The following is a 22,093-nucleotide window of genomic DNA, read 5'->3' as shown; positions in this document are numbered from 1 at the left end:
AAAATAAATTACTATAAAACTTTATCTTGGGGAAAATGAAAAGACAATTTAGCTGTCTTCAAAAGATGAGTTTCAACAGGTTTCTAATTAATCACTGCAAACTTATTAATGAATTTCTCTTTCAGTTCAGGGAGAGGTAGTAAAACCTATTAAACCACAGGAATAATTATAGTTGAAAGTACAAATTGGAACTTTTTGCAAACATTTTACTGTTACTATTGTAATTATGATAATGGAAGATGTCAGTTAATCAAGACTACCAAAACAATATTTAAACTATATAATGATTTTCATTTTTCCACTTAAGCTGTAGTAAAATATTAACAATGTATTGGCCAGGCGCGGTGGCTCAAGCCTGTAATCCCAGCACTTTGGGAGGCCGAGACGGGCGGATCACGAGGTCAGGAGATCGAGACCATCCTGGCTAACACGGTGAAACCTCGTCTCTACTAAAAAATACAAAAAACTAGCCGGGCGAGGTGGCGGGCGCCTGTAGTCCCAGCTACTCGGGAGGCTGAGGCAGGAGAATGGCGTAAACCCGGGAGGCGGAGCTTGCAGTGAGCTGAGATCCGGCCACTGCACTCCAGCCCCGCGACAGAGCGAGACTCCGTCTCAAAAAAAAAAAAAAATCCCAAAGTTGATAAAGCAAAAGTAACTATCATGTCCCAGCTACTCGGAAGGCTGAGGCAGGAGAATGGCGTGAACCTGGGAGGCGGAGCTTGCAGTGAGCTGAGATCCGGCCACTGCACTCCAGCCCCGCGACAGAGCAAGACTCCGTCTCAAAAAAACAATGTGTTACATATCAGTGTTATAAAAAACTTATTTTAAGACAAGTATAATGCAATTAACCACAGACATTGAGAAACTTGTTTTCTAAAAATAAAACCAAAATTGAATTTATAAATTTTATCGATCAACAAAAAATTAACAGTAATTAACTGAGCACAGATTTTAGGCTTAGCCTTATGCTAGAATAGAAAGATTATAATAAAAATAATAAACAACTATGATACTTTCATCAATGTATGAGAATTTCGCAAAACACAAGAATTTCTACTATTATAATAAATGGCATTTCTACTTGCTCAAATTTAACAGATAATACTATATGAAAAGTACTATAAAACATATGTTTGTATTGAAAAAGAACTATATCTAAGTATGTCAGTTATTTCCAGGAGCATTTTGTTTCTATCAGTGTTCAAGATATATCTATGTAATTTAGCAGCTCTCAATTGTAATTTAAATTGTTTGTAAAATGATATAAACAATTCATAGTCAAAGAGGTAGAAAACTGTGTAATCATTGTATGTTAGACAAATCATAGAGTATATCAGAAAGAAAAAAATAGCAAATCTTAAATAAATAATAAAAGGAAAGAGAGTACCCTAAATGCTATTGATGCTTGAATTAATATTAGGAAGCCCCCTTTCCCTGTTGGATAGGAAGATCGGCTTTATATGCATTTTGTCATAGAATACGATTCATTTCTCTTTTGAATTTACTGTCATCTTATTTCAGTAATTATGTAATTTCGTGAGTGTGTACGTTTTGTGTAGTTAGGGAGTCTTCCCAGGACACTATAACCAAGCATGGTCTCTGGGCAGTCCCTCATATTCTCCCTTTATAGGGAGGCCCTTCTAGTTTCTATTACTATTGTTCTGATTGTCTTCACACTGTGCCTACTCAATTAATATCCCCCAAAGTAACCATTTGTGATATTTTCCTAAAGTACCTGAACAAAATAATGCCCAGTGCCTTTTAACTAATGCAGCCAAATGTATGAAATTAAAACTACACAATTTACTACATCTATTTAAAGACTATGATTTACTGTATGTATAATAATCCTAAAACTAAATACTATACTCTCACATATAATTACTAATCTCTGAATGACAATAAAGTAATACATACTAATACTGATTTTGATTTGAATAAATTATAAACTCAGATTTGACAGACAATAAATTAATCTCTAATATCTGTAAGGGAATTTAGAATTTCATATATTGGGGTACAAAGAGAAAAATTATCAAGGAAACAGTTCAGCGAGTATGAATTTTGTGTTTCACAATTACCATGGTATGTTACATATGTTTAACTATAGTGATGTAATTTAAACAGAAACACCCACAGAGACATGAGGTTAAACATTCCTCATACAAGAGCTCATGTTCATTTTTCTTTTACTTCAAATAATTCACTTTTCTGCCTCAAGGAATAAAAGATGAATCTCTCTAAGTTTTTGAATAAATATTACGTTGCATGACAACATATATGTGTGTGTAGCACAGGAAAATTTTCCTATACTTTACAAATTAGAATTTAAGAATAAAAATTATATGGAGGGTTAATCACTTTTTGCTTTGCAGACAGTATTACGATATTTGAGATAATTTTACAGATATTTGATTTTACTTGGTACTGTGCATTTTTAGAGAAATCAACATTATGGATACTATTCTCCTAAACTAAAGTGAAAATTTAATTACATTACACTTTCTTTCACATGACCATCGCTTTTGTAAACTACAAAACATAAATGTCTACACATTTAAAATTGGTTTTATGTATGTTAGATATATTTGAAGAAGTTTTCCTGTGTTAATTATTGTCTTCAACTGTTTTGGCATGTCTTAATTAAAATATCTTATATAAAACATAAAAATTAAGTGACATTATTTCATTAAACCACTATTAAAATATTCTTGAGAAATGTATTCTTTGTATCTAGGAACACCGGACCTCAAATAACTTTATTTTAAAAGTTCATCGAAGGTTGAATTGTCTTTGCACAATTTAGATTTAAATAGATTATGAGCTCACGTTGTCAGAGAAGCCAATAAATTAATCTTTCATATCAGCAAAGCAATTTTGAATGCTTTCGCAACTAGAGGTGCAAGGAGAAGCACCAATAAACATCTTGTCTTCTCCAAATAAAAGATCAATAAAATGAAAAGCTGTTTTTCTAAAAAGATAAACAAAATAGATGAGTCCATATATAGACTAAAAAAAGAAGAGAAACCCAAATAGTTAAAATTAGAAACAAAAAAGGAGACATGAACTACTGATAACTCAGAAATACAAAGAATCATTATAAGAGGCTAAGAGATTATAATGAACAACTGTATGCCAACAAACTTGAAAAACCTAGAATAAATGAATGAATTCCTGAATGCATACCACCTGCCAAGATTGAGCCATGAAGAAATAGAAAACAAAAGCCAATAATGAGGAGGTTTAAGCCTGATTTTAAAACCTCAAAGAAAATTCCAGTACCTGGTAGATTCACTGATTAATTCTACCAAACATTTAAAGAAGAACCAATACCAATTCTACCTCAAATTTACCAAAACAATTGAAAAGGAAAGAGCACTTCCAAACTCATTTGAAAGACCAGCACTACTCTGATAGTAAAACCAGACAAGGACATGACAGCAAAAGAAAACTACAGGCCAATATCCCTGATGAACATAGATACAAAAATTCTCAACAAAATACTACCAAACCAAATTCAACAACACATTAAAAAGATTACTCACCATGATCAAGTGGGATTCATCCCAGAGATGCAAGGATGTTTCAATATATGCAAATCAATAAATATAATACACTCCATTAACAGAATCAAGATAAAAAACCCTACGATTTCTATTTCAATATTTGCCATCAAAAAGCATTTGATAAAATTCAACGTATTTTTCATAAAAATCCTCATCAAAATGGAAAGACAAGGAATATACATTGAAATAATAGAGACCATATGTGATGAACCCATGGTTAACATCATTTCGAATAGGGAAAAATTGAAGGCCTTTCCTATAAACAGCGGAAGGTGACAAGGAAGTTCACTTTTCATCACTTTTATTCAACATAATCCTGGAAATCTTTGGCAGAGCAACTAGGCAAGAAAAGGAAATAAGGGCATCAAAATTGGAAAGGAAGAAACCAAATTAGCCTGGTTTGAAGATGACATGATCATCTAGAAAAACCTAAAGATTCCAGAAAACAAAACAAAACAAAACAACAATAAAAAAATGAAAACCTGTTAAAACTGATAAATTCAGTAAAGTTGCAGGATACAAAATTAACATACAAAAAAAGTTGCATTTATACACACTAATAGTGAACAATTTGAAAAAGAAATCAAGATAGCAATCACATTTACAATAGCTACAAAAATATAAAACATATAGGAATCTAACTAAAGAAGTGAAAGATCTATACAAGAAAAACTATAAAACTCAGATGAAATAAATATAATTTCTTCAGAAAAAAGAAAATTACAGGCCAACATTCCTGATGAACATAGATAAAATATGCCAGTGGAATTTACTATTCTCCATAGTGGCTTTACTAATTTACTTCTACCAACAGTGTACAAGGATTCCCCTTCTTCCATCTCCTCACCAGTATCTGCTATCGCCTGTCTTTTTGATACGAGCCACTTTAACTGGGGTGACTTGATATTTTGTTGTAGTTTTTTCATTTGTTTGATGATGAGTGATGTTGCACAGTTTTTCATCAGAGAAAAATGAAAAGATATTACATGCTCATGAATTAGAAGAATTAATGTTCAAATGGCAACACTATCAAAATCAATGTACAGATTAAATGCAATCTTATCAAAATATGATGGCATTTTTCACAGAAAGAGAAAAAAATCCCCAAATTTATATGGCACCATAAGAACCCCAAATAGCTAAAGTAATTCTGAGCAAAAGGAATAAAGCTGGAGGCATCACACTATCTGACTTTAAAATTTACTATAAAGCTATAATAACCAAAGCATCATGGCATTGGACTAAAAACAGGCACATAGACCAATGGGACAGAATAGAGAACCCAGATATATATCCACACATTTACAACTCACTCATCTTTTACAAAGGCACCAAGAACAAGCAAGTATATTCAGTAAATGGTACTGGTATATATCGACTTTTGTATAACTTTATGCAAAAGAATAAAACTAGACACCTGTATCTCACCAATCAATAAATGCAAGTAAAACATGGTTTAAAAACTGAAATGCGGGAGGCTGAGGCAGGAGAATGGCGTAAACCCGGGAGGCGGAGCTTGCAGTGAGCTGAGATCCGGCCACCGCACTCCAACCTGGGCGACAGAGCGAGACTCCGTCTCAAAAAAAAAAAAAACTGAAATGCAGGATCTGAAACTATAAAACTACTGGAGGAAAATACTGGGGGAAAACTCCAGGATATTGCTCTGGAAAAATATTTTTTGTATGTGTTTCAGACCTGAAAACCCCAGGCAACCAAAGCAAAAGTAGACAGCTGTGATTATATCAATCTAATAAAGCTTCTGAACAGCAAAGGAAACAATTAGAGAAGTGAGTAGACAACACACAGAGTAAGAGAAAGTATTTGCAATCTATCTATCTGACAAGGAACTAATAACCGGAATATATAAGGAGCTCAGATAACTCAGTAGTTTTTCTAAAAAGCAAATAATCTGATTTTTAAAATGGGCAAAAGATCTGAGCACACTTTTCTCAAATGTAGACATACAAATGGCCCATACGTACATGGAAAAATGTTCAACATCACTCATCATCAAAGAAGTGCAAATTAAAACCACAATCAAATATCATCTCGCCCCAGTTAAAATGGCTCGTATCAAAATGGCTTATATTAAAAAGATATCAAAAATAACAGATACCGGTGAGGAGGTGGAAAAGGGGAATACTTGTACACTGTTGGTAGAAATCTAAATTAAGGCAGCCACTATGGAGAACAGTATAAGGTTCTTTTAAACATGTAAAAATAGAGCTACCATGTGATTCAGAAATCCCACTGATGTTTATATATCCAAAATAAAGGAAATCATTTGACAGGTGTGGTAACTCACGCCTGTAATCCCAACATGTAGGGAGGTGGAGGCAAAAGGATTGCTTGAGACCAAGATTTCTACACCTTCCTGGTCAACATAGCAAGAGCCTGTCTTTAAAAAAATTTAAGAAAGATTAAATTAGGTGATGCTTGCCTGTAGTTGTAGCTACTTTGGAGGCTGAGGTTGGGAGGACTGCTGGATTCCAGGAGTTTGAGGTTGCAGTAAGCTATGATCGCGTCACTGCACTCCATCCTGGGTGGCAGAGTGAGATTCTGCCTCTCTAAAAAAAAAAAAAAAAAGCAAAAGACAGAAAGAAAGGAAATCAGTATATCAAAGATATATCTCTACTCCCCTGGTTTATTGAAGCATTATTCACAATAGTCATGGCATAGAATCAACCTAAGTATCTATCAGCAGATGAATAAAGAAAGAAAATGGAATATTCTTCAGCCATAAAACAGAATAAAATCCTGTCACTTACAGCAACATCTATGGAACTAGAGGCCATTATGATAAGTGAAATAAACCAAGCACAGCAAGACAAGTGTCACAGGTTCTTACTCATAGGTGGGAACTAAAAAAGTGAGTATCATGAAGATAGAGAATAGATTGGTGGATTTTGCTCACATACAGAGTTATGAAATCTGTTGCTGTGGTAATACAATAACAAATATCAAATGAAATATTGAATTATTACTTATTAACAATTAACTTATCATATGTATATATCCATATCTAGATTATGTAATGTAGTAGAGAATCCAGAACAAGAAAAGGAATGATAAAAATATAAATTTCCTATGGTCAAAAATCAGTGCTTCATCCAATTTTAAAGGATTATAAAACTATTTCATAATATTGAAAATGCTTGTGTACATTAATTAAAAAGATACATTTATATGTAAAGTGATAATTATGTAAAAACTTTTTAAAAATTATACTTGATAAAATATTCCCAAATATTCCAGGCATCTTTATTTTTGGATAAGGAAAGTACAAATAGCTTTTCCACTATATTTCTGTGTATTGATTACCATAGTATGGAGAATTCTAAGATGGCTTCTAATACACTTTGCTTTCTCTTGATGTGTGCTCCCTTTATAATTTCTGGGATTATGAATATGATGAATCGTATTCTTGTTATTATGTTAGGTAGCTCAATTGGTTTTAACAGATTATTCCTCTGGGCCAGATTCAAAGGCTTAGGTGCTTTAAAGGCAGAGCTTCCTCTGGCTAGTCATGAGATAATAAGTCAGAGACTGAGAGTGTAAATGTTTGACACCTCATGGATTGGCTTGAAGATGGAGGAAGTCATATGGGGAAAAAAAAAAAGTTGACATATGAATAGGAGACAGGGTCTAATAAAAACAAAACAAAACAAAACAAAATAAAAACAAAAAAGTGGGCAAACATTAGGAATTGAGAGTGATATCCAGCTAATAGCCAGCAAAAAACATGGGGACCCTATTCCTACAAACCCAAGAAAATTCTTTAAACAAGGAGTTTGGAACAGATTTTTTTTTTTTGCTTGTTTTTTTGGGTTTTTTTTTTTTTTTTTTCCTCAGACCCTCCGAACAATAATGTAGCTCTACCAATGCCTTATATGTCTTGAGATATACTTCGCAGATAACACAGCCACATCATGCTAGACTTCTAACATGGAAAAACTGTCAGATAATTAATTTGTGTTGGGTAAGTAGCTATGTTTGTGTTATTTCTTTCAGCAGTCCTAGGAAACTAATATAATTTTATTTTCAAAAATATAGAAGTAGTTTTCTTCTAATAGAAAAATGTCAATTTAATGTTTACTGAAATCACTCAACACTAGTATTTAATGAATAAAATTATAATTTCCTAAAATAAAATGATTATTTCCTAAAAAAAGTGCTGTATTAATCTGCTCGCATTACTATAAAGGAATACCCAAGATTGGGTAATTTACAGAGAAAAGTGGTTTAATTGGTTTACAGTTCTGCTGGATATACAGGAAATGGTGCCAGCATCTCTTTCTGTTGAGGACCTCAGGAAGTTTATAATCATGGTGGAAGGTGAACCAGGAGCAGGCACATTATGCAGTGAGAGTGGGAGCAAGAGAGAAAAGCTGGGAGATATCAGACTTTTAAACTAGAAGTTGCATGAACTAACTGACAGAGAACTCACTTATTACCAAAGGGATGGTGCTAACCCATTTATGAGGGATCCAGCCCATGATCCAATCACCTCCCACCAGGCCCCACCTCCAACATTGGGAATCACATTTTGATATAGGAGTTAAGAAGCAATCCCTTAGGCAGATAGTGAGAGAGTCCTCCATAAGGCTTTTCTCCTTAATGAAAAGCAGCCCCACATCATTTTCTAACAAAGAGCAGCCTATAAAGGCCAGCTGTAGACATAAACAAGCAAGCTGGGAGCTTGCACTGGTGAATACCGGCAGGAAATAAGGACTAGACATGTTCAAGACTTCAATCCCATCTTCCCTTCTCTTTGTCAGCCACATGTACAGCAAAGAGCAGACAAGATGGTGCAGACAAACTGGAAATTCCATTTCATAAGGCAGGTGTGGTGGCTTGAGCCTGTAATCCTAGCCCTTTGGGAGGCCAGGTGGTGGATCACCTGAGGCCAGGAGTTCGAGACCAGCAAGGCCAACATGATGAAACCCTGTCCCTACAAAAATACAAAAATTAGCCAAGCATGGTGGCACATGCCTGTAATGCCAGTTATTCAGGAACCTGAGGCAGGAGAATCACTTGAGTTCAGGAGGCAGAGGTTGCAGTGAGCGGAGATCACGCCACTGCACTCCAGTTTGGGTGACAGAGGGAGACTCTATCTCAAGAAAACACACCCACCCACCCCCACACACACACGCACACATACACACACACACAGCAGTTTTGCAAAATGATGAATACAACTTATTAAAGCTTCAAATACTATTATTACGCATCAATTAGAAGTAAATAAAAATAATATATCTAAATTAAACATTTCAGGTATCTGTAAAATAAATCAAATGAAAGAGGCTTTTTGATAGCCCATGAAACAATTGCCCATGACAAATTTGTAAAAGGCACATTACAGAAGAGGGAGAATTTATTCTGAGAAACTCTTGTTCAACATATTTTACAAATTCTCATCACCCTTGGCTTCAAATATCTTTACAAAATACTATCTTTATAACCATGAAATGTCTTCTAAGAAAGTATTATGTTCTAAGTAAATGGTAAAACAGTCATAAAATTAGCATATTTGAAACTGTGTATAAAGTAGTGATATAAATTCAGTAGTAATAAAATTAAATTAACATACATATAAACCAAAAAAATTCATTGAAGGTCTAAACATCAAAAATTAGATTATTTTATATTTAATGTCCTGAAGTAAGCTTTGTAAGATGAAGTTTCCATATTAAAACCAAAAGGTAGTCCAGAACTCAGATCTCTGCATAACTCATTATCATAGGTATTATTAGACAATTAATTAAAAGATAATGTTTGATCATTTACCAGAGTTCTAACTAATATTTTTAAGGATCATCTTTCTTTCTAGTCTCATCATATAGCCAACACTACTATGTATGTGCCACTTCACTTTTATGGGCAGAAGACTAATATAGTTGTTACTTTTCCAACTAACTGCCTACTTTTTGTAAATATCATTCTATTCTTCTTCCCTGGAATATTTCACATGAGAAAAGGTATAGAAAATTGGACTGCAATCACTTCAGTGAAGGTAATCCTGCAGGTTAGACTTTTAAAACATGTCTGAACAATGTAGTTGCTTTTCTCTTTTAAAAAAAATAACTATATAATCCCTGGTTCCATATTCTATACTAAAGTTAAAATAATGTAAAGTAGAACTCAAACTGTTACGTTTTGTTTTATTTTTTTTAACTTCAATGTAGTTCAAAATATCATGCTGTTGCTTATAGCAAATGAATTATAGACTTCCATTTTAATATCCTACAATAAGTAGAAATGTTCTCACAGCATGAACACGTTGGACAGCGAATGTAGTATCGTTAACTTGTTTATGACTTGAAGAACATTGGAGTTTATTTGTCTGCCAGAAAGTAGAGGCAAAAAGGATAGTCAAAAAAGACAACATGGTTCTTTCAATGTTTTTCTCTAGTAAGTGACTATTAAGAATAAAAAGAAAGTAAACTTCCTTGAAGATATTAAGATGGTCAATTGTAATGTTTTGTGAATATTACTTTGGCAAATATTTTACAGAAAACCAGAATATGTTATAAAATTTTAAATGATTTTCAACTTTCGCCCTAAATATGCACTTTTCAGAAGGTAAAAGTCCTGAATCAGGACTTTTGACTCTATGTTGTTTTCCTTATGAACTCATTAGACTCACAAAAGGTGCCAGTAGAGCATCTTATATAGTACCTTAAGCAGGTGTGTGGTCAAATGTCTTTGAATTTTAGGTATTACTTTAGATCAGATTATGCACACTTTTACAATGACAGCTACATAATGAAACATGGAATTGAGTTGGTCATAGGATATATATATGTTATAATTTCCACCAAGAAAGAGGCAGGACTTAATATTCAGTTATTCTAATGAAAGAAACAATTTTTTATGGGAATATAGAATACTCTAACTCCTGCTCTATAAAGAATACCACCAGAAGAGTATACTTACTAAATTAGCAAAACAATATTAAACTGAAACCTAGTAAATATAATTTATCTAGTTATCAAATAAATATTAACTCTAATTACAGATCTTTCATAGACATTGTACAATATTATTTTACCACAGCAGTGAGTACATCTAAATTATTGTTGATTATTTTTCATTGGGCTGATTATACTATTTAATGCGATCAAATGTAACTTTTCTGTCATGAATGTCTGTGTTGATTTTAAAATGTGCAAGACACATTCTGTCTAACACCCAGAATCTACAAGGAACTTAAACACATTTACAAGAGGAAAACAAACAACCTCATTAAAAAGTGGGCAACAAATATGAACAGACACTTTTCAAAAGAAGACATTTATGCAGCCAAGAAACACGAAAAAAGCTCAACATCACTGATAATTAGAGAAATGCAAATCAAAACCACAATGAGATACCATCTCATACTAGTCAGAATCAGAAATTATTAAAAAGTCAAGAAACAACAGATGCTGGCGAGGTTGCAGAGAAATAGGAATGCTTTTACACCATGGGTTGGAAGGTAAATTAGTTAAATCACTGTGGAACACAGTGTGGTGATTCTTCAAAGATCTAGAACCAGAAATGCCATTTGACCCATCAGTTCCATTACCGGGTATATACCCAAAGGAATAGAAATATTTCCATTACAAAGGTAAATGCACACATACGTTCCTTGCAGCACTATTCAAAATAGCAAAAATATGAAATCAACCCAAATGCCCATCAATAATAAACTGGATAAAGAAAATGTGGTACCTATACACCATGGAATACTATGCAGTCCTAAAAAAGGATCCTGTCCTTTGCAGGAACAAGGATGGAGCTGGAAACCATTATCCTCAGCAAATCAACATAGGAACAGAAAACCAAACACTGAATGTTCTCACTTAAAAGTGGGAGCTGAACAATGAGGACGCATGGCCACAGGGAGGGGAACAACACACACTAGAGACTGTCAAGGGTGGTGGTGGTGGTAAGGGGAGGGAGAACTTTAGGATAAATAGCTAATGCATGCAGGACTTAAAATCTAGGTGATGGGTTGATAGGTGCAGCAAACCACCATGGCACACGTTTACCTATGGAACAAATGTGCATATCCTGCACATGTACCCTGTAACATAAAATAAAAACAAAATTAAATTAAATTTTTAAAAGTGTAAGAACATTGTTTTAAAGAGACAAAAATAAAAGGGTTAGGAACAATGTTTCATGAGTAGATTAATAATAAAAAATAAAAATATTATGTGGGGAATAGAAGAGATTGTCATTTATATAATGAACTTGGTCACCTATTCTAAAGATGCCTGTTGATTCCATTGGAGAGGCCATAGTTTGGAACATCATAAACCAAAACAATATAAGGGTGCATGGTATGTTCTCTCACCCCACCAAAACTCACACACAATAGATTAGTTTTGAGAAGAAAGGGGATACAAATTCATTATGCTGAGAAACTTTGTAATAAATTGTTTCTTAACTGTAATTTTCCTATAAACTCAATTCATTACAAGGCTTTTTGGCATAATGGCATTATATTCAGTTTCTACTCAAAAGGTTACTTTGTTCACATAGCTTCCTTTCTCTCTCTACTTAGACAGTAACTTTAAAGAGACATTTGTATATTTTTTGAAGAGCATATTCTGAAGATAACCAGTGGACATTACAATATGAGATAATTTATCCTTCTGATTACTATTTTAACGTCAACGTTCTTATGAAGACATGGGATACAATAGTCTGAGTCCTTAAAATTTTCTTTTGTGTTTTATGATTGATTATATATATGTGAATAATAACTCATAGATAGGCAAGGATTACATCTGAGAAGCAAATATTCCCATCAATAATATAAATATATGTATAGAGGAAGATTTTGCAGATTATTGAAACTATATATTGCACACATTTCTATGCCTTTGTTCTAGTATTTAAATTCACTTCTGTTTCACCAGGCACAGTGGCTTTCACCTGTTGTCCCAGTTACTAGGGAGGCAGAGGCAGGAGGATTGCTTGAAGCCAGTTCAAGACCAGCCTCAGCAATAGTAACATTTCATCCCTCTAAAAAATGTGAAAAAACTCATTTCTGTCTTTTAATTTCCTAAATAATGTGACAACAAATCACTTAGAATAGTAAAGCACAGTAGGAGGTCTTTACACAATAAGATAAAGGATTACTGGATATAAAATTTTTGCCTTTTAAGTTTTTCAAGTTCTGGAAGTAAAAATAATTAAAAATTCTATAATTTAATGTTTATAAAAGTCATCTGCTTCAATAATTATTTTTCTTTCTTCTATTGAAAAATATATTAAACATTTTATGAAAATTGAACAATTGGTCAGATTAGCATATCAGAAAATTTTATGCAATTAGTTATTAAAAATACAATGTAAGACTAGTATTTATTAGGAAAAAACTACTTTGATATTTATATGATAATTATTCAGATGAAATTGGTTTGAGCCTTACTTCAATCACTATTTGTCCATTATGTATATAACTAAAGCTACCATCATAATTGTGATTAACTTATTCATTTTTGTATTCTTTGGAGGAGAGAGGAGTGACATTCTGAAAGCATCCTGTGTCTTCCATTGTAACTTGTCACTAGGTCATACTTATAGAAAATGAATGCCATTGAAGAACAGAGATTACTTTTTTTCAGCATTTTAAAAATGTAAGTGATCAGTTCTGTACTTAGCTTTTGTTGCTAATATAAATGTTTGTTTAAAAAATGTTAAATAATAATAGTAATAACAGAAAGAATAAGAGCTTAAGTAGTATTTAGCATGTGCTGGACATGTCATTTTATTAATTTTTATTTATTTGGGTAAGTAAAAATGCTACTTTTTATATTCTGGTTCATTTCAAAAAGTTTTGTCCTGGGTTGACTACTTCATAACTGCCATTTCATTTATTGAGAGATTATTTTTTGTTACTTCTGGTGTTTTAGTCTAAAGTATCATTGTATGAAATGTGTCTTTTAAAAAATATAAATATGTGGAGAAACTTTTAGCATTTTTACTCCTTTTTCCCCTTTATCTCCATCAAAAGTTTCAAAATCTCATATATAATCTTAGCAATTATATTGCTTTTATTGATGCGTTACAGATCTTTAAAGTAATATTTACTGCCAAATTTTAGCTTTCTTTCCTTCAGGAAATAAAGTAAATTAAATATATTTTTAAAACTGTTTATTTTAAATATTTTTTGGATTTTCTATGATTAATATGCTTGCCAATTGGATAAAAAATTTGATAAGATTGTAAAGATAATATATTTTATTTTTACATTAAAACTTTTTATTGTGTATTTATGGGGTACAGTGTGATGTTTTAATCTTTTAATCTATATATACATTGTAGACAGATTCAATCACACTAATTAACATATCCATCACCTCACCAATTTTTTTGTTGGTGAGAATGTTAAAAAACTACTATTTTAGTGATTTCCCCAGAAATATAAATACTATATAATCTCATTTATGTGTGTAGTCTAAAAAAGTTGGTCTCATAGATACAGAGAGTAGAAAGGATATGAGAGAGAAGATATGGTGAAAAGGAAAATAATAATCAAAGATAATAATCACAGGATGTAAAGCTTCAGTTAAAGGAGAAATAAGTTTTAGTGATCTCCTGCACTGCATGGTGATCACAATTAATAATAGTGTACTATACATTTCAATTTTTACACTTTTAAATAATAAAACTAATCCCCAAAATATTAAATAGAAAAAAAATACGTTTATATATTGAAAAAAAACTAATACCAATTTATTTTGTTTTCTGTTCAATGTCCTACTATACTGCTGACAGTTAATATAGAGTTATGAACAATAAACTGTTGCTTTTTGGTGTGCCATACATGTAAATTTAGTTTTGTGGCAGAAATAGGAAAAAGTGTCTTTTTTTCTAGTTCTTTATTTCTTTCTAGACAAATTCCAATAAATTTTTAAAATGTAAAACTCAAAATAATTTTATTTTACTTGATATCTTTCCAGACTTTCAATTTTAAACTCTAAACATGCTGCATCATGCATAGTATGATAAACAATAAAGACAAAAAAAAAATACCCCAATAATCTGAATTAATATTACTAATAATAAACCATAAAAGCAGAGAGTAAAATAATGGTTGCCATGGGCAGAGGGTTGGGGAAAATGAGAAGATTTTGGTTAAAGTGAACAGTCAGCCATATGGGATGAATAAATTCTGGGGATGTAATGTGTAGCATAATGACTATAGCTACTAACACTATATTACATACTGAAATTTGCTAAGACAGTTGATCTTAAATGTTCTTATCACACTCATACACACACAAACCACAACTAAGTGAGGTAATGAACGTATTAATTAGCTTGGTCTGGTAATAATTTCACAACGTATACATACATCAAAACATCATACTGTACATCTTAAACATATACAGTGTTTGCTTTTCAAGTATACTTCAATAAGGCTGGAAAAAACTCATTCATTTTACATCTTTCCTATTATAAATATTGATGTTTTCTCAAAATTTTAGCGAGTAGTCTGATTTTAGAAGATGTTAGTTTGCCCTTTATTCAGCAGAATCTGCGTAATGGTAAATTTATATAACTTGCTCTATTCTTATTTTCATTTCTTCAAGTTAAGTGGACAATTTTTGAAATAGATATGATTGCAGGAAAACTTCAGTCTTATTTTTTTTATATATAATTCTAATAGTCAACAGTTAAAATAAATAAACTGATATTCGCTATAGAAGGATGCGGTGGCTCACGCCTGTAATCCCAGCACTTTGGGAGGCTGAGGAAGGAGGATCACGAGGTCAGGAGATCCGGACCATCCTGGCCAACATGGCCAATTTTATAACTTTCAGGTCAGATAGTTTTGTTTTGTTTTGTTTTGTTTTTTTCCAGAAGCCAAAGAACAAGAGCACTTTAATAGGCTACAATGGTGAAAGATGCTTATCTCTACACCATTTTATCATTAAAAGGAAAAAATAAACAAATCAAACCGTAATCAAGTAAAAGTCAGATTATTCTTCCTTTGAGGAAACTGTCTATAACTATCCATTACAAAAACCTAAAAATAAATATGAAGAACTGTTTCTACATCTCATTAAGGACAGAAGTGGCAATAGCTAAATGTAAGGCACACAACAGGAGTAAAAGAAGACCAGGCTAAAATTTAGGATCAGTGTAAGACATTTATAAACTACGTTTTAGAGGATTAAGATGCAACCACTGAGTCCATAGTCCCTAATTTATCAAGGAAGATTTCTCTGAAACCAAGGAGTTGAACCACACTTCCAAATAACCAGGCAAAGATGTATAATGTAGGATCAGGTTAAGACATTTACAACTTAGAACTACATTTTAGAGGACTGAGATGCAACCTCTGAGTCCATAGTCCCTAATTTAACAAGGAAGATTTCTCTGAAACCAAGGAGTTGAATCACACTTCCAAACAACCAGGCAAAGATGTATAGACGGTTAAGCTGGTTAGGACATTCGGAGGAAAGTGGAAAGCCCCTGGAATGTGTTTTCTGCAGAAAAGAGACTCCTTGCCATCTAGGAATAAGAATTTAATTGTCCAAATTTTAATATGTTTAGGAAGATCAATACTTTTGGAGAAGAGAAAGTTAATCCTTGAGTAAATAATTCAATTTTATTAAATGACAGAGAATAAGATTTGCTAGGAGACTAAAGTTATTCAATAACACACACTTAATACAAAGAAAATTAAAACATAAAATAAACTGTTTCCTTTAACTACTATCATCAAGTGAAAATATTGTTTGCTATTTCAATTATATTCAATATATTGACTTCTGTATTATACTATATATAAGATTCATGCTAATCTCAAGAATTAAATAATAAATAAAATGAGCTATACCCAATAATCAAGGTCTAAAATGTTAACATAAAAATAACAAGACAAAGACATCAATTATGTTTCTTCCTTTAGTTGTGCTTTATGCAAAGCTCTTGATTAAAAATACAAAACTGGGTACACATATGTGAACTCACTCCTGTGTGTCTTTGGGTATGGGAATGTGCTCACATTTGTTGTAAGGGAGGAAACAGCAGGGCAACCTGTATACATGAGGAGAAATGAAAAGAAACTAAGCAAAAGACCAAGAGAGGTTGTAAAATTTTGATTAATTGTTCTTAGAGAAATTATTTGAAGCTCAACACATTCAATGCACATGTACCCCAGAACTTATATAAAAAAGTAAAGTTTAAACATGTCAATCAGGTATTACAGTATTTCCACTAGATAATCAAAATCTAAATTCAAAAAATACACCCATTTCTGTGTCAGACTGTGCTTCCAGGAGAAATATATAAATAAATCGGGGGGGGGGGGGGTAGGAACATGCAGGACCTATTTCTAGGTAGTAAAATTTGCATTGTCTTTTTCCTCTCTTTCCATCATCAAATTCTACTCATTACTCCAGTGCCCCTCTTCTCTATATCTACACACCACCCAGAAGAAACCTCTAATGATTTCAGACGATTTACCTTCCCCATTCATGCACCTACTGCAGTATTTTCTGCCTATCAGTGTTACAAGGCTCAGCCTATATTTCTTCCAAGACATGATCCTGGAGAATTGTCATTAAAATAAAATTATTGTATGTTGATATGCTATTCAGCATGTTCTAGAGAGTTATGCTCTTAGCAGATGTTCAGTAAATATCTGTTGTATAAAGGAAAAAATTATCTCAGCCTATGCATCAATGAATGACACTTCTATATAACATAAAGGGAAAACACCCAGTGTTGCTCTCAGTAATCTCGAGCTAATTTTAAGAATTGTCAAGTTGAAAAAGTTTTATACCATCACCTTATTCTTCCAGGTAAAAGCTACTTACCTTGTAAGTACATGAGACTTCTCGAATTTAAGATCCAATTTAGTTGAAAATGTGTATAAAAATAGACTTTATAAATCATTTCCTAGCAGAGCTTAGCAGTAGTGGGTTATTTCATATATTATCTATATTCATTAGACAACCAAGTTATACAATCATGATCTCTCAGTTTTATAGATCATGAAGTTTTCTCTCAGAGACATAATTGGTAGAATTAGGTTCCACATGCTATTTTTATTAAAATATGCTGGCTCTTTTGAACTTTAGCTCTGGCTTCCCTCCTAAATTTCAACCTTAAATGTGAGCTATTGTTGCCTCATATTTTCTACAGACCCTAAATCCGAGGCAGGAATAAAAAGATGGTAAGATCCTAGGATCTATCTTTGGACAGCAATGTGATGTATTAAGTTCTCAGGTCTATTCCCTATGTTTTGTAAAATCTTGGTTGAGGCAAAAAGTTGCCGAATTTGTTTCCTTACCTTGAAAATAGGCAAAGTAACCATACTTACTCTATAGATTTATTGTGAGGAATAACTGATATTTTATATAAAAACTTTTTTTTACAGAGACCTGATATATGTTATTATTATGTAATTATTGATTAAATTACTGCAAAGGGGGTTCAATTTCAATTTTCAATAAAAAACAAATTAGTTATTTTTATTAATTTTGTCTAATTTTTCCTTCAAATTAGTTTCTATTATATATCCATTCTATCTATAAAATATACAATAATTTAAATCAATGACAAACATCGGCAGATATCAAATAATTTTTAAAATATGAAATCAGTAAGAATTCAAGGACTGATACTTATTACATAGTTTACATGCACATTTTATAATTAATTTATTCTTTTTCTGTTAGCTTTTGCAAAATACTTTTCATATAAAGGTTGATACTTGCCTGTAACAATCAAATAATCAATGACAAGACTGAGCTTTCCAAGCAAATACTAAGTAGCTATGTAGATAGAACTTAAAATGCATTTAGTTTTAAAAATGTATATAATTCTAACTATATGGTGTCTGCTCCCTTTAATTTAATGTGATTAAATACAGCTTTTAAGACTATAATGCAACTCAAAGTTATTGATTATTCTTGCTTCCATAAATGTATACTAATTTGACTATATGAAATAAAAATGAGCTTTTATTAAAAATATTTAAAAATTATTCAGATGTAAAATGCTTTATTTTAATGTTAATATTAACTATTTAAGAAGTGGGAGGCTTCTCTGTTTCCTAGAGTAACAGAGTCCTTGAATAATAATTTAGACAAGTAGCAATTGCATAAATACACTATCCATGATAATAATATCACAATTGTATCTCTAGAAACAAGAGTTTCTGGATGAATAGAAGGTGGAAAAAAACAAAAATACTGAAAATAAAAACAAAAAAGAGACTTTCTCATTTCATTTTATTCTATACTTAGCCTTATCAGAGGAAATATATTACAAAAGTAAAATTTTTATCAGTCAAAATGTATAGTTAATATCAACTTTTCATTTAAATAGCTATGACACTAATCCAGACCAGTATTGTCTTATTTCAACATTGCTGCAACAGGCTTTTTCTAGGTCTTTATTTGTTATTTGAATAATGAATTCTGAATACAGCAGAAAGAATACAGAAAGAATAGCCTTCTGTATATCTCTTTTCCCTCTTGTCACTGCTATACTGAGGAAACTGCAATATCTTCTCACATTTATCAGCTCAAGTCCAATCGCTCACTCTTCTTGTAAGACTACCCGTAATCTGTCTGTCCTCTACTGGATATAATTCAATTTAATTACTCTTGTTATTTCTCAACACAACCCCACCAAATTCAGTCATGTTTACATCTCACTGCCTTACAATTGTATTATATTTGTTTCTACTGTTATTAAAAATAGCGTAAGTTTTTCTCAATTTTAAAGACTTGAATAAATCATGATATATTGAAGTCCTAATTTGTTCATGTAGTAGTCTCAAAATATTTCAGAAAGCAAACTAGAATAAAATAAAATATTAATTTAATTGCACTAAAGTATTAACTTCGCCTAAAGAGATGTCTGACCTTTGCACTTGACCTCTGGGGAGGCCAGAGACTAAGATCAGCCAGGTGGACATTCAAGTATATCTACATGACCAATTCCTAATCAAAACTCTGGAAACCAAGCCTTAGATAGTGTCTCTTGCTGGCAACACTCTCTACAAATTTTCACACACAGGAGTAAACATCTGCACAATTCCCCTAGGAGAAGACAATTGGAAGCTCCCTGCTTGGTGACTCGTTGACCCTGTGACCTATGTGCCTTTTTAATAGCTTTTGCTGTAATAAGCCATAACAATAAATATAAAAGTTTGCCGAGTTCCATGAGTCCTTTCAGTAAATTATTGAACCTGAGAGTGGTCTTGAAACTCAAACTTTTCATGAACAAAAACTCCCAGTAGGAAAAAACAAACAAACAAAAACAGAATTTTCATACTTTTAGCAACATCTTCACCAATATTTTTTTCTAGTCTCATATTGACGCTTTCTCATCTATCTTATGGTTACATAGAGTGAATCTCTCTCAACATGTATATCAGAGCATATACATTCAAATATATAATTGCATGTAGTATTTTTCATATAGTGGACAATTCATTTTCCAGTAGCCATTTCTTAAAAGGTACTACAGGTTTTAAACTAAGTCATTATAGGATATATTCTCTATAAAACCACATTATTCCCTTCCCCTTCCCCTTCCCTCTTTATTCTTTCTTTTTTACTTTTCTTTCTTCTCTAAAGATGTCTTCAAATACTTTATTTTTAAGAGCAATTTTAGATTCACAGCAACACTGAGAGACAGATACAGATTTTCCATATACCTTCTTCCCACACACATGCATAGCCTTCTCCATTATCAGCATCCCCCACTGGAGTTGTACATTTGTATTTTTTAGTAGAGACTGGGTTTCTCCATGTTGGTCAGGCTGGTCTGGAACTCCCGACCTCAGGTGATCCACCCACCTCCACCTCCCAAAGTACAGGCGTGAGCCACTGCACCTGGCAGGAGTGGTACACTTTTTACAACTGATAAATCTACACTGACACATCAAAATCTCTCAAAGTCCATAGTATATTTCAGGATTCACTCTTGGTGTTGAATATTCTATGGGTATGAAAAAATGTATAATGGCATGTATTCATTATTATAGTAACATACAGAGTATTTTATCTCCCCTAAAAATCCATTACACTCAGCCTATCCATTGCCTTCCTCCACAAACTCCTGGCAACCACTGATTGTTTTATCATCTCCACAGTTTTGTCTTTGCCAAAATGTCACATAGTTGGAATCATACAGTATGCAGCCTTTTTAGATTGTACTATTTCACTTAATAATATGTATTTAAGGTTCTTTCATGCATTTTCATAGTTTGAGATCTCATTTCTTTTTAGCACCAAATAATATTTCATTAGGATGTACCACAGTTTATTTATCCCTTCTACTGAAGGACATCTTGGTTGCTTCCAAATTTAGTCATTATAATAAAGATGCAATAAATATTTGCCCACAGGTTTGTGTGTGGTCATAAGCTTTTCACTCCTTTGGGCAAATATCAATGATTATAATTGCTTTACTGTATGAAAAGAATACATTTAGTTGTATAAGAAGCCACTAAAATGTCTTCAAAAGTGACTGTATGTACCATTTTACATTCCCATCAGCAATAAGATTTCCTGTTACTTTGCATTCTGCCCAGCATTTGATGTTGTCAGTGTTTTGGCATTTACCCATTGTAAGAGGTGTATAGTGATATCTCATTTTTGTTTTCATCTCCATTTTCTTGAAATATTATGAAATTTTATAACTTCAAGGGTATTTGCAAGTTTTTGTGGTGAACTGAATCTATCTAAGCAGTCAGTATTACTTTTCATGTGCTTTCTTGGCAAAGCTTCATATAGAAGACTCAGGAATCTGTTCCGTCTGAATACTATTTTGCATAAGAAGGTCACTTGATATGTAATTTCTTCCATTTCTCCATATATCTTTATCTTCACCTTCTATGAAATCTAAACCAAATTATCATCCAGCCACATTTCTTATTTTGCAGATAAGTTTGTTTAAAGCATGATTGGTGTCCTAGTGTGATTTCCTAATTGATGTAAGATATTTAAGGCATAATCATGGCCTATAAAAAAGTAGAAATATAATGGTAGATACACACACATACTGAATTGATGATTTCAAAATAATATTTTATAGTGATAAATTTGAATCAGCTGTGAAAACAAGATAAAGTTTTTATTTGCTTGTTAGATTACTTTTTTGTGATTTTTGTTTTTTTTTAGGAGCTGAGAGAAGAGTGAAGTGTAGGTGAAGTATTTTCTTCCCCCTAACTGAAGATTTATTTAGTCTTTCTCTGTGTAATGCTATTTCCCCCAATCTCTACCTCAGGTTCTAATGCTTGATTAGAAGTACTCAAATCATTAGAACCATAATATTCTGGAATTTGACATCAATACAGAAAATTAAACTCATTATAATTGTGTTTAAAGCAAAATATACAAAGATCTTACTATGTGTAATGTGAATAGGTGGACGTTGGGAGCAAATGAACCTTGTATGGTTTGCTCATCACAATATGTCTCTTCTACATAGACATGAAATAGGCACTTAAAAAATAGTTCTTGGATGAATAAATAAACTTTGCCTATAGTCATGAT

Source organism: Colobus angolensis, unplaced genomic scaffold, assembly GCF_000951035.1.
Source record: "Colobus angolensis palliatus isolate OR3802 unplaced genomic scaffold, Cang.pa_1.0 Scaffold132, whole genome shotgun sequence".
Classification (NCBI taxonomy): Eukaryota; Metazoa; Chordata; class Mammalia; order Primates; family Cercopithecidae; genus Colobus; species Colobus angolensis.
This window is presented reverse-complemented; position numbering follows the sequence as displayed.